Genomic DNA, 13,614 nt, shown 5'->3' with positions numbered 1-13,614 from the left:
GGAGTACCGGCGATCAACTGACATCCGGTCTAGTGCTTGTCACAATAAGGTGTCTCATAACGTGTATCTCCAACTTCACAATAAGAGCTTATGTTGTGATCAGTATCAAACATTACAGTGCTTTTACCTATAACCACCGATTAGTGTAAAACTTTGTATGCACACTTCCCAGAGGCCAAGGAAAAACCTGTGCCGTGCATTTTTCACATCTGCCATTTATAGCGCAACCAGAAGGCAGACTTACAGTATGTAAAACACATTCTTCGATATTACTCCTTCAAATTTTATCCGAAAATCACACAAATCAGTACACAGTATCTCTACAGTGATGTGATCATGACGGATTTGTCCGATATCATATTCTATCTAATTGGCTAAAATTGAATTCCAAGGTTTGCAGGATTGCTCCTTTTTGAACAAATTGTCTCAAACGCAGCCTTCTATGTGTGTGAGATTTTGCACACACATTCCCACTAGGCCAAGGAACAGATGCCACCCTTCTCACATGTCACCAGTAGGCCAAAAAAAACACCTGACCTGTTCGGAAGAACACTGCTTCTAGTTTCTCTTTGATGTCTTCTTTGCTTTCCCTTGATGCTTTTGCCTTGGCCACTTTATCGCTGCTTGCAGCTATATTTTTATTTTATTATCAGAGATCCCCTTTTTGATTAACTTAATGACAAAATGGTCGCCGTGTCTATGAGTGTCAAACAAGGTTTTGACACACATGGTTTTCCAGAAGTGATTACTTTGCAAAGCTCTCAGTCATTCAAAAATAGTATTTGTTCATGAGTGACTCTCTTATTTGAACCCAAAGCATTCCGGATGCAATTTGGCTCCCATTGTGCAACAAACATGCCTGCTGGAATTGCATGATATTGCATTATAATTGCACCGTATGTCGTACAAATGCTATTTCCAACTGCCGCTAAACAAGTGTCTACTTTGCAACTTTGCAGTAACGCTGAGCTGAAAACCCTGCTGGCTGTTGGTGGGTGGAATTTTGGATCTTCACAGTGAGTTCAAAAGACTTCAGCAGCATGAATTCATGAGTGGTGGGAAAAGTACTCACAAGTCCGGAATTACTAATTTACTCAATTAAAAGTACAAAAGTATTGACATCAAAATGTACTTAAAGTACCAAAAGTAAAAATACTCATTACACAGAATGTCCCATTTCAAGTTTTCAAATACACAAACATCTTTTGAAAATAGCAGATCTACAGATCACAATGTGTTGCATCACGACGCATTGTGAGATGCGACGCATTGTAAGCTTGTAGATGAGCTATTTTCAAATGGCCAAAATCTATATAGGGCTGAAGTGGTTAATGTATGTTTTGTAATAATAATCACAATCTACAAAGTAACTAGTAACTAAAGTGTTCAAATAAACGCATTGGTAAAAGTACAATATTTAGATTCAAGATGTAGTGGAGGAGAAGTATAAGTATTGGAAATTGAACACTCCAGTAACGTACAAGTTCCTCAAAATTGTGTAAATATTTATCAAATGTACTTAGTTACTTTCCACCATGGATGATACAATTTATCTCGCTGTTAAGCAAGAAAATCATTAACAGTTTAAGGTGTTTGTTCTGTTGTTTTCATGGCTCTGTAGATTTTCCATAATGGTTTCATCCTCTGCCACCCGCCAGACATTCATTGAGTCGGCTATTGCTTTATTGAGAAAGCATGGTTTTGATGGTCTAGACTTGGACTGGGAGTATCCTGGGGCACGAGGAAGCCCTGCAGGGGACAAGCAGAGGTTCACCCTGCTCTGCAAGGTAACCACGCTGTGATTAGGACATTTCTATTGCACATATTTTCATAACTAGGCCAATGACCATGAAAATGATGCCTGTTGGGAATGCAACACATTCTCACCCCCAAGGTGTCAGATACCTGACGCCCTGTCAAGTACCCTACTGCTTCAAGTACGCCACAGGTATGCCCAGTGGTAAAATAATAATAACTAGAAGCAGTGCTCTTCCGAGCACAGGTCTCCACGACTCCACCAGGCCAGGCATCCTGGTGGTGCTACTGTATAATAGGCCAATGTAAAAAGGCTGGCATAATTGTGAAGGGGTGGAAGTCGCGTTATCTAACATATAATTTAGCGAATGTCTGTCTGTCTGAGTGAGTGAGTGAGTGTCTGTCTGAGTGAGTGTCTGTCACAGCGTTTCTCCTCAGTGGCTGGAGCAATTGATCTGAAATCGCATCACCAATAGCATATGAACACACCTGACATAACTGTGAAGCCCTTTTTTCACTTTCACAAATCGTTTAATTGATATTAATTTATTAGTGAATTAATTTTTCCCATTGACTTATAATGGGAATCGCAAAAACTCACATTCAATATTTTTTTTCTCGCAAACCATAGGGGCTACAGTTACAAAACTCTGAGAGGAGATTTATAATGATATCAAGGATTACATAAAAAATAACTTTGTCAGTTGGCCTCATGGTGGCGCTATAACAGTCCACTTTACGTTTCGGCCTGTAACTCTTGAACCGTAGGTCGGAAAATTAAAATGATTTTTTCCCTGGATTCCGTGGGTCGAGACGCATCTCCCGATATAGGCCACGCCCATTTGCGCCAGGCTAGATTTTCCGCCATCTTGAATTTTCTCCAAAACACACTTTTTGCTCCTTTTCCTACATATTTTCTTCAAATGTCACGAAAATGGGTACACATGATCTCTAAACCCATGCAATGAACATAGTCAAGGGATATTTTGATAGTCCATACCGTTCGTTCGTAACGGGCTTCCAAAGTTAGCGGGAGGGGCCCGTTTTGCAAACAATAGCCATAAATCACAAACAAAACGTCGAGTCAACACTGAATTTCTGCCACAGGTTGCGGGTGGCTTACTCAACGAATCCCCAGAAGCATTTCCAATTCCACCTGTAGAGGGCATCACAAACGCGCAAAACGTAACCGTTTCGTTCCAAAGCGCGTTTTTCAGGCGGACCGACCCTCTCAAAAAGAAACACAGACTACTCTGCGGATGGTCTCACGGTCCAAACCGCTGCACACACACACACACACACACACACACACACACACACACACACACACACACACACACACACACACACACACACACACACACACATAGCCATTAAACGAAACGGGTATTTCTTACATTGATGCTCCTACATATTATCATGCAAGTACCAGTTAAAGTTACTTTCCATCCCTCACATACCGTGTGCACAGTGCACATCCCATAACCCACACACTGCACATCATTTCGGAGCTCATATCTTTGAACGGGTAAGGACTAGTTCTTTTTTTATTTTTATTTCCTTTAATAATTGTTGTTTTTACAATTATTTCTTTCTGTTGAACCTGTTTTGTATATTTGGTATAATATGTTCTTTGGTTATAATGCGATATTGCTGTCTCCCTTTAACACCTCCTCCTCACTCTCCATGTGTGAGTCTGAATGCGAACTGATAGGATAACTAGAAGCCAATGCTGGCCACTGTATGGGGACTGACGTCATGACCAGCCAATGGGTGGCTGGCCGAGTGGGAGGCGGCCCTTTAAGAGGAACGCCAGGCTCAGTCTAGGTTGACGAGCAAGGGGTGCAGACGTGTGTGGAGCGGGCTGAGGGAAGTGACTCAGGTGGCCGGCTGTGACGAACAGAGAGACAGGCACAGGCCGAGCCAGGCAGTAACTGAACTAAACCTGAACTGAACTAAAGTGCTAAGACCGAGTAGCGCTTTACCTTACAAACCCAGCGGATTCCAGACGGTGATCCGGGTGCCAGCATTACCAGGCAGGGTCCGGGCCATCCAGAGACGAGCGAGAGGGTCCCGACGAGCCGAACCGGCTAACGAGAGGGGTCGTTGTGACTACTGTGGTGTCGTGCGAACTATTCGCAGCGGCAGCCCACAAGGCTGCCTGCGTGTGAGTATCCAATCCTGTACACCACTGTCAATAAAGTCACTGGCCTAGAAGTAAGCTGTATAGTTGTCACGACAAGGATACTGGCGTATTCTTTGCATTCACAGATGGGTGGACTAAAGAAGTAGACGACCAGAGATGAGCTGTGTGTCGCTGTGTGTGCCATCCCACCTGCTGTAGAAGTCACTATTCCCACCTGCTGTAGAAGTCACTATTCCCACCTGCTGTAGAAGTCACTATTCCCACCTGCTTGAACGATACGCTGCTTATTATTAGATATCTGTTTAGTATATAGTAATAATCTGCGCTCCTTGTAATTATATTCATTTATCGTAATATTATATTTATTACGATTTGAGGCCTTAACAAGCCAGTACCATACACTAAGTGCACTTTAATTGCCCCAAGATACGATACGATAAGAGAAAGAGGGGGGGTCGAATTAATGTTTTATTGTTGGTAGTGCTCTTATTTTTAGGTTTTTAGCTTAGCAGGCGCCATAGGATTATAGGGTTCCCTTTTTATTTTATTATTGTGTTTTTGGCGTGATAGAGGCCGCTGTAACCTAGCAAATAAAGATTGTTATACTTTTCTAAACTGTCGTCCTGGTCATTCTCTCCTCATGATTTATATTGCTCTGGTGTTCCGTAAACGAACTTGTGTGTCCCTAAAGGTTGTGCCTTTTGTGCACTTTCTTTCCTCTTTAAACGAGGTGGCGTTGTCGGAAACTTATAATTATATAATCTGCTAATGATAATACTTAATAATATACATCAAACCAAAAAGGTGTATTTACAATTATTTATTGGCAAATTCAGTAACAAGGTAATGACAAAGGGTACCAGTTTAAACACTGGCAGTTAATGTGAGTTGGGCCACCCTTACATAATTGACGTTTGTAGCGGCAGGATCGGACACAGAGCAATATAGAGGAGAGATTGAATAAGTGTGTAATTGTGAACTTGTAATATGATGATGATGCCGGTGTATCCGGGCGCCCCGTGGCTGCCCACGTTTGGAGGTACAGAGGGTGAACTTAAGTACAGGGAATGGAAAGTACAGATTAAAGGGCTATTGGGGACGCAAGATGTTAATGAGGCTAAAAAGGTTGCCATTCTATTACAAACCTTGACTGATGAAGCTAGACGGCAAGTTAATGTGTTGGATGAGGGGGATCGAGATACTGTGGCAAAAATCTTTGCTCATCTAGATAACGTGTACAAGGAAACAATCTCTGTTGCAAAGGTACGCTCACAATTTTATAGTTGCGCACAGCGCCCTGGAGAGAGTGTCAGTGCCTTTGTTCTAAGACTTGGAGAATTATTTTGTGGGTTGCGGCGTTATGATGCGACTACAGCCCCCTCCGAGGCCGTCTTGAAAGACCAGTTTCTTATGGGGTTAACTGAGGGCCCACTTGGTCAAGCACTGAGAATATACGCTCGACGCCACCCTGACGAAGACTTCGCCCCGGCTGCGACAGGAGGCCTTGACGTTGGACATGGAACATGGAGGTACGCCAGCTACTGAAATCGCTTGTCATGCTATTAACCCTGTAACTGTCCCTATGCCACCACAGACCTCTGCGTGGAGAGATGAACTGAAGCGAGAAATAATGGAGGATGTCAAGACGCAGTTGCACGGTATGACGAAAGAGTTGATGAGTGAACTCCGACCGCTCATCCAAGCTGCCGCTCCTGCTGTGCGTCCCCAACCACCGCCGTCTGAGGCGTTCTATGTGCCACCTGCGCGCCGGCACGCGCCACCTCAGAGATATGAATGGGATGGGGAGGGAAGGCCCATATGCCGTCAATGCAAACAGCCAGGACATATAGCTAGGTGGTGCACTACGAATCAGCCGTCGTTAAACTAAATCGTCCTGTTGCCGAGGTCCAGGCAACAGGAGTCCCCTTATCTGTGACACATACTCGGGCCAATGATGCATTTATCGGACAATGTCCCATGATTAAAGTAAAGATGGGGGGCGTTCGTTTAAAAGGGTTGCTTGATACGGGGTCCCAAGTCACTTTAATGCAACAGAGCTTATTTGAAGAACACTTCTCTCAAACTGATTTAGGTGCAGGGCCACTTGTGTTTAAATTAAGAGCAGCAAATGGCCTTGACATACCGTACACTAGTTATGCGGTATTTGATTTGGAGCTAGAGGGAGTGCAAGTCCCAGGGCGAGGGGTCGTAATTGTCAAAGATGAACACTGTACGCAGCCCTTGATTATTGGCGTGAACGTAGTGAGTGCATGCTGGCGTACACTGTTTAAATGGCCTGGGAGGGTTGCGTTTCCCCCGCGTCAAGCAAACGCGTTGTGGCGAGACGCATTCGCTGCCTGTAAGAGAGTTGAGGCTGTGACTAATGACGACGGGTCTTTGGGTTATGTGTGGCCCGTCAGTCGCCAAAAGATCCGGGTCCCCGCCCGCAGTGAAATGGTTGTATGGGGACGCACACGTCGGGGACCGGGAGGAACTGACTTTGAGGCTCTGGTCGAGGCGCTACGGGTCCCTATTCGTCTCTGTAACCCCTTTCCTTATAGCCTGACGGTGAGGCGCTATCAGAAGTTGGGGAAACTGTACCCCGTGAATGATGCTGATGTGCGGGGAAGTCAAGATCTGAGCCTGTCCATGTCCGCTGATGGCCTGGTGGATGTTGCCCTGGTGAGCGCTGCGGAAGACGGACCCGTGCGCACTCTATCCCAAGAACTCGGTGGGCTGGCTGATCGCACTGACCTGCCCGAGGGAGAGAAAGAGGGGCTGCAGTCCATGTTGCTGAGATGGGAAAAGGTGTTTGCTGTACATGATGAAGATTTCGGGCGGACGGACGCCGTGCAACACCAGATCCATACAGCGGGCGCCGCACCCATTCGTGAGCGACACAGACCACTGCCGCCCTCCATGTACAAAGAAATGAAGGCCTTGCTAGGTGACATGCTGGCGAAAGGAGTCATCGCGGAGAGCTGTAGTCCGTGGGCCGCACCGATTGTGCTGGTAAAAAAGAAGGACGGCAGCTGGAGGTTCTGCGTGGACTACCGTAAGTTGAATGCAGTTACCCATAAAGACGCGTTCCCTTTACCTCGTATTGAAGAAACATTGACCAGTTTGACTAAAGCACAGTGGTTCTCGACTCTTGATTTAGCCAGTGGGTATTGGCAAGTAGGCATGGATCCACGTGATCAAGAAAAGACTGCCTTTACGACCCCACTGGGTCTGTTTGAATTTAAACGAATGCCCTTCGGGCTGTGCAATGCGCCTGCTACGTTCCAGAGACTCATGCAACACTGTTTAAGTGGACAAATGGCTGAATCTTTATTAGTTTATTTGGACGATATTATTATCTGTCTCCACTGGCTCCCTGTCAAACAACGGATCCACTTCAAAATACTCCTCACCACCTACAAAACACAGCACAACCTGGCCCCCCCTTACCTCACTGACCTCCTCACGCCATACGTCCCGACTCGCTCACTCAGGTCCAGTGAGGCTGGCCTCCTCGAGGTCCCCAAGCCTAAGCGCCGAACCTGGGGTGACAGGGCCTTCTCTGTGGCCACCCCCACCCTCTGGAACGAACTCCCCAAACATATCAGAGATGCCCCCACCATCCCCACCTTTAAAACCGCCCTGAAAACGCACCTATTTAGCATTGCCTACCCCAGCTGATCTTGGATGTACTCTTGTTTTTATTGTTTTTATTGTTGCTTATCTCTTATTGTATCTCATAGTTTTTCTTTTTCTAATAAAGTTGTTGTTTTTATCTGCCACACACACACACTTACACATACTGTAAAGCGACTTTGAGTATTTAGAAAAGCGCTATATACATTCCAGCTATTATTATTATTATTATTATCTACTCCCCTGACTTCTGTTCTCATCTACAGCATCTGGATCGGGTGTTCCAGCGACTATGGAAGCACGGACTGAAACTGCGCAGTTCTTGGGGCATGTGGTGGACCGGGAGGGAGTGCGCCCCGACCCAGACAAGTTAGTGGCGTTGCGAGGGTGGCCAATTCCAACCACGGTGCGGGAGGTTCGTGCATTTCTGGGTCTTGCAGGCTATTACCGCCGTTTTGTAGAATCATTCGCTGCTATAGCCCGTCCACTGAATAATCTCTTAATTGGGGTCCCCGTTGATAACAAGTCCTCACAGAAACCGATTATATGGACGGCAGAATGTCAAGCTGCTTTCGATGCGCTAAAAGGTGCCCTCACCCAAGCTCCGGTGTTGGCATATGCTGACTATGAGGAACCCTTTGTGGTATATACGGATGCGAGCAACCGGGGGTTGGGTGCGGTGTTAGCCCAAATCCAAGATGGCAAGGAACGAGTTATCGCGTATGCGAGTCGTAGTTTACATCCCACAGAACAGAATGATGCTAATTATAGTTCCTTTAAATTAGAGTTATTGGCCCTTAAATGGGCTATAACCGAGAAATTTAAAGATTATTTGGCGGGGGCGCGGTTCACTGTGTTTACAGATAATAACCCGGTGGCGCACCTCCAGACGGCTCGCTTGGGCGCTATCGAACAACGCTGGGCAGCCCAATTGGCTTCCTTTACGTTTGAGATTAAGTACCGGCCAGGCAAGAACAATGCTAATGCTGACGCCCTATCTAGATTCCCCGTAGACACCGGAGCGGTCGCGACGGTGGAGCTGACGCCCGCAGCAGGAAACGCTGGCTGGGCTGGTGCTGAGTGGCTGCGTGCACAGAAGGATGATGAGGCTATCCAGGTGGTGACGCGGTGTGTGGAGAGGGGCATCCACCCTACGTTGACAGAGAAGAGGAGTTGGACGAAAGAGGCGGCTCAGCTGTTGCGCCAGTGGACGAAACTGCGGGTGGAGGGGGGGATATTGTACCGTAATGTGACTGACCCTTACACCCAAGAGGAATACTCACAAGTTGTCTGTCCAGGTTCCAGGAGAAAGGAGGCGTGGAAAGAGATGCATGTGGCTGCGGCGCACGCGGGGGTGGACCGGACGCTGGTGCAGCTCCGGCGGCGGTTCTACTGGCAAGGCATGGAGGGGGAGGTACGTCGTTTCCACCAGGGCTGTGTAAACTGTAGCTTACAAAAAACTAGGGTCGAGCCTAGAGCCCCTTTACAACCTTTCGAAGTCTCGTACCCCTTAGAAGTGGTGGCCATTGATTTTCTTACCCTGGGTCGACCTGCCGACGCCTGTCAAAATATCCTTGTAGCCACAGATCTATTTACTAAATATAGCTGGGCCATACCCACACGTGATCAAACTGCTCAGACCACTGTGCGGGTGTTATGGACCCATATTATACAGCCGTACGGTTGCCCCGCCCGTTTTCATTCGGACAGAGGCGCTAACTTCGAGTCTGCGCTCATGCAACAGTTATGTAATAATTATGGTATTACTAAGAGCCGTACTACGCCGTATTATCCAGCCGGAAATGGTGGCGTGGAACGCTTTAATCAAACGGTACTTAATCTACTACGCTCGTTGGACACTGATAAGCATGGCCGATGGCCTGAGCATCTGCCTGAGTTGATTCATGCGTATAATAACACTCCTCACAGCGCCACTGGCTATGCCCCGGCGTTTCTAATGTTTGGCCGCCACCTGCGACGCCCTGTAGACGTGGAACTGGGAGTACAGCCTAGGCAGGACAGATTTGGAGTGGGGGACTGGGTTCAGCATCACCAACGGCGGTTGAATGATGCGTATCGCACCGCAGGGCAAAGGATGGGAGGGATGGCAGAACAGCGTAAGCGCATGTATGATAAGAGGGCGGGTATCCCACCGTTGGTATCCGGAGAGCGAGTGTGGGTGAGGAACCGGAACAGACAGGGGCAAGGGAAGTTGGCTTCCTGGTGGGATCCCGAGCCCTTTGTGGTACTGGAAACAGTGGGCGAGGCTGGGCTGGTTTATAGGGTTCGACCGGAAAAGGGCGGGCGAGATCGAACAGTGCACCGTAATGCCTTGAAAGTATGCGTAGCGCCTCCAGAGGCACCCCAGTGTCCTGAACCGGCACCTCCGCAGCCAGCCGCTGGGCCGGTGTGGCAGCAGTGCTATGGGTTTTTTCCTGTAGCTCAACGACGTTCAGGGCGGGTTAATTTTGGGCAGCCGCCTGTACGGTACAGCCCTGGTTAAGTTGGTCGCAGGGACTGCTAATGATTCAGTAGGGGGGAGTGTGAAGGGGTGGATGTCGCGTTATTCTTTTTTTATTTTTCTTTCCTTTAATAATTGTTGTTTTTACAATTATTTCTTTCTGTTGAACCTGTTTTGTATATTTGGTATAATATGTTCTTTGGTTATAATGCGATATTGCTGTCTCCCTTTAACACCTCCTCCTCTCTCTCCATGTGTGAGTCTGAATGCGAACTGATAGGATAACTAGAAGCCAATGCTGGCCACTGTATGGGGACTGACGTCATGACCAGCCAATGGGTGGCTGGCCGAGTGGGAGGCGGCCCTTTAAGAGGAACGCCAGGCTCAGTCTAGGTTGACGAGCAAGGGGTGCAGACGTGTGTGGAGCGGGCTGAGGGAAGTGACTCAGGTGGCCGGCTGTGACGAACAGAGAGACAGGCACAGGCCGAGCCAGGCAGTAACTGAACTAAACCTGAACTGAACTAAAGTGCTAAGACCGAGTAGCGCTTTACCTTACAAACCCAGCGGATTCCAGACGGTGATCCGGGTGCCAGCATTACCAGGCAGGGTCCGGGCCATCCAGAGACGAGCGAGAGGGTCCCGACGAGCCGAACCGGCTAACGAGAGGGGTCGTTGTGACTACTGTGGTGTCGTGCGAACTATTCGCAGCGGCAGCCCACAAGGCTGCCTGCGTGTGAGTATCCAATCCTGTACACCACTGTCAATAAAGTCACTGGCCTAGAAGTAAGCTGTATAGTTGTCACGACAAGGATACTGGCGTATTCTTTGCATTCACAGATGGGTGGACTAAAGAAGTAGACGACCAGAGATGAGCTGTGTGTCGCTGTGTGTGCCATCCCACCTGCTGTAGAAGTCACTATTCCCACCTGCTGTAGAAGTCACTATTCCCACCTGCTGTAGAAGTCACTATTCCCACCTGCTTGAACGATACGCTGCTTATTATTAGATATCTGTTTAGTATATAGTAATAATCTGCGCTCCTTGTAATTATATTCATTTATCGTAATATTATATTTATTACGATTTGAGGCCTTAACAAGCCAGTACCATACACTAAGTGCACTTTAATTGCCCCAAGATACGATACGATAAGAGAAAGAGGGGGGGTCGAATTAATGTTTTATTGTTGGTAGTGCTCTTATTTTTAGGTTTTTAGCTTAGCAGGCGCCATAGGATTATAGGGTTCCCTTTTTATTTTATTATTGTGTTTTTGGCGTGATAGAGGCCGCTGTAACCTAGCAAATAAAGATTGTTATACTTTTCTAAACTGTCGTCCTGGTCATTCTCTCCTCATGATTTATATTGCTCTGGTGTTCCGTAAACTAACTTGTGTGTCCCTAAAGGTTGTGCCTTTTGTGCACTTTCTTTCCTCTTTAAACGAGGTGGCGTTGTCGGAAACTTATAATTATATAATCTGCTAATGATAATACTTAATAATATACATCAAACCAAAAAGGTGTATTTACAATTATTTATTGGCAAATTCAGTAACAAGGTAATGACAAAGGGTACCAGTTTAAACACTGGCAGTTAATGTGAGTTGGGCCACCCTTACATAATGTTCTTCACCTTAGACCTTTCATGGCAATCGGACACTGCATGCATGATTTGAGGCATTGTGTTCCAAAAATGTGTTTTGCTAAAGTCTACCTGCTGGTGGCGCTATAACAGGCCAACGTGAAAAGGGTAGCATTTGTTCATTTTTCACGGTAATCGCAAGCTGCGTTACCCGATGATTTGAAGCAAAAACTGAGCAATCCTGCAAACTTTGGAAGCCAATATTAGCCAATTAGGATGGAATATGAAATATCAGACGGATCGGACTTGAAGTCTACTGCCATCCCTCTTCACATTTCTGTTTGCATGTATCCAAATGTATGATTGTACTGTATTCTGTATTGTACAGTATTGATACGGTAGTACAAGGTAGTACATAATCAAAATGTATATTCAATTAATGTAAATGTTTAGTTATTTACTGTCACAAATAAATATCTAATAAAGGAAGAATAAATTATATAAAGGAGGCAGTTGTCTTGTTTGGCTACATTTAGAATATAGTTTAAGATATGTATTTTTCATAAATAATAATGATCAAAAGTGTGATTAAAGCATCAATACCAATATAAATATGAGTCAACATGTTCTTGCAGTATTGCAGTATTGCAGTATTGCAGAACACCTCCCCACCTCCTGCTCAGCAGGCCTGCCCACCCCTCCCCAACCCTCTCCCAGCTCCTCCTGCCTCCTTCTCAGGCCTGCCCACCCCTCCCCAACCCTCTCCCAGCTCCTCCTGCCTCCTTCTCAGGCCTTGTGACATCACAAATCTGACCTTTCACAATCAGGACCATTCTGAGACATGCTAACATAGATCTGCCCATAAACTGAGAAAGACACAATGGTCAGAAATAGGACTTTGTGAGGATAGAAGTTGCTGGTGGGACACCAAGAAAATACATAAAAATTGGAAAAATGTAAATTCATGGTGTAGTCCCTTTAAAGGAAAATAATTTGCTTCTTTCTCCACTTGTGCTAAGTCCTGATAAATAAAAAAGTTTTTGTAGTTGTATATAATAATAATAATAAAATTCAATGTTGCATCTACAGTATAATAAAGTTGATGACAACAGGTCACAGGTCTATACTGTGACGCATAAGCATACCCAGGATAATTATGTTTTGGTTTGGAATAACAACTGTAGTCATGGTTAAGCAGTCATATGACTGTGGTTATAAACTTGGGATCGTCCAGAATTTCCCAATCTAGCTACTGTATGACAGTGTTGTGTTGCAAACATGTTGATATTCGCTGGCGTATTTCCAAACAAAGAGTAAACTATTCTGTTAAAATACAACAACAATTCAAAGTCCAAACCCATAATCCAGTTAAAGATGCTGTGAATTGCTTACAGTAAATAAGTTAAGTTGAATGAGTATTTTCATTGTCTGTATACTTTCACAACAAATCTTGAGGGATTTGCTCAAAGGTTATGGCAACATAGACAAAGTCATTGCTTGAGTACCACTTAACTTGTACTTTCATCGATGGAGTGTGTTTCTTAATGAAAGCAGGACATTATCTGACTTTAAAGATGTATACTATTTATATTATGTTATGTTCATTTGATGATCATTGAACTAGAACTATTTACTGCATTGTGTATTCTTCATTCTTTAGTTTAGGCCTACAACTGCACTGTATTTTAGTGACTAATGTTGGTGGTTGGATTGGATGTTGCAACAGCTGTCTGACAAACAGCTTGAAGTGACACACCCTCAGTAGACAGCATGCCAGCCAAGGGCCTCCTTTCTCAGGTCGGGTGGGCCTAAACGTGTTACACAAACACACACTTGTCCTTATGCTTGTAATTCATACACAGTACAAAAAAATACATTCAGTAATATACACAGACTTACGTATATACATGGACACAAAACAGACAAGGAAGACCCGAAATAAAAAGATTAAACTGGGCTGATAATAAATCACAAGATTCCGTCCACTCTCTGACTAATCTGACTTGATTGAATTACCATCCGGTCTACTGTTTGCTAT

The sequence above is a fragment of the Nannobrachium achirus genome (assembly GCF_963921795.1).
Source record: "Nannobrachium achirus genome assembly, chromosome: 9".
Taxonomy (NCBI): Eukaryota; Metazoa; Chordata; class Actinopteri; order Myctophiformes; family Myctophidae; genus Nannobrachium; species Nannobrachium achirus.
Note: the sequence above shows the minus strand (reverse complement) of the source record.